A 1,413-nucleotide genomic window follows, 5' to 3' on the forward strand; every position below is an offset into this window, starting at 1 on the left:
CGGTAGCGACGACGAACGCCGAGACGAGCACGTGACACCATTCCCACCCTGTCTTAGCGTAACGCGAGTCGAGGCGGACGTCATCGCGGTAGCGACGACGGACACCGAGACGAGCACGTGACACCACTGCCACCCTGTCTTAGCGTAACGCGAGTCGAGGCGGACGTCGTCGCGGTAGCGACGACGGACGCCGAGACGAGCACGTGACACCATTCCCACCCTGTCTTAGGGTAACGGAGTCGAGGCTGATCATGCTTCCGGCATCGTCAATAACCTCAGGAGATTGGTTTAGCGATTGCTAAGCCGCAACGTCGTGCATGTTTGTAGTCGGATCGTCAAAATCATCTCCACCAAATCGATAGTTATCATCTCATCAAAAGATCGGGACACCCTCGCCTCTATCAGATTTGGAGAAGAATATCTCTCAAGACCTCCATATCTCCTAGAGATTGGAGAAGAACTACCCTTGTTACTTGTTATTTTCACTGGTTCTTGAATCAAAGATGCACCTTAGCCTGAGCTTTGAGGAGTACTTGGTGTGGACCTTGTCCAATAGCGTTATTCTCTTGTGTTTCCTTTGGATTTGTGCCTTGTTCTTATGCTACTTTTCAAATCCACCTCCAATTCGTGAAGAACGGGCCACCCTTGCGGTCTTGCCCCGTATCAGGAGAGATTGTGCAAGCCCTGGCAGTGGTAGGAGGGCTTGGGAGAATGTCTAGCCATTCCTGCCGTGATTGTCAGGGCAAAGTCTGCATCAAGCCCAGGTTCATGTGGCTGCCAAGCCAAGGTGGCTATAAGCTCAGATCCGTTTCCACCATCGCCAGTCTGATTTGACTGAGCCCAAGCCTATCATTCCCTTTCACAAAAGTAATTTTTATTTGAGCTCTCCTACAATCCTACATGTCATCCCACATCCAGTGACAAACTACATCTACAACTTGTGTGTATGCGTATGCGCGTGTGCATGTGAGGGAGGGGGGTGGTCAAGGTAGATGCATAACCATGCGACACAATTAAGTCTATTATCCGTCCAAGCCTTTCAAAATGTACCTTCCAAGTGCTGTCCACCTCAGGAAATATGTCCGCTTCGGCCTGTCCATTTCCTAAAGGGAAAGAAATTGAAACGTTAATCAATGCAAGATAGCTGATAATATGGACAAAATATTATATAAACAAGGTGAAACTTACACAACAATTCCAAACAATACCTGATATCAAGTCCAGTGCTAACAGATCATAATCTGAGACCACACCAACCTGTTGTATGAAATAAATTGCAGCACGAGTGAATACTGTGCTTAAAAAATATCGTATATTAACACTGCGTACAAGAACATCATGATATTAAAGCTCTATGAAAATCTACAGATTAATACCAGGGACAACATAGGTTAAGTCAATGGGATACTGGGA

The 1,413-nt window shown here is 46.9% G+C and overlaps 1 long non-coding RNA gene across 1 annotated transcript; it reads right to left on the reverse strand.

The window, feature by feature from the left end:
- Positions 1-829: 829 nt before the first annotated feature.
- LOC119347680 lies at positions 830-1,326 on the reverse strand. Its single transcript, XR_005168495.1, has 2 exons — positions 1,209-1,326; positions 830-1,103 (listed from the first exon to the last, which is right to left on the reverse strand). It is a non-coding gene; the product is annotated as an uncharacterized LOC119347680 (long non-coding RNA).
- Positions 1,327-1,413: the final 87 nt, after the last annotated feature.

This window comes from Triticum dicoccoides, unplaced genomic scaffold, assembly GCF_002162155.2.
Source record: "Triticum dicoccoides isolate Atlit2015 ecotype Zavitan unplaced genomic scaffold, WEW_v2.0 scaffold73183, whole genome shotgun sequence".
NCBI classification, from domain to species: Eukaryota; Viridiplantae; Streptophyta; class Magnoliopsida; order Poales; family Poaceae; genus Triticum; species Triticum dicoccoides.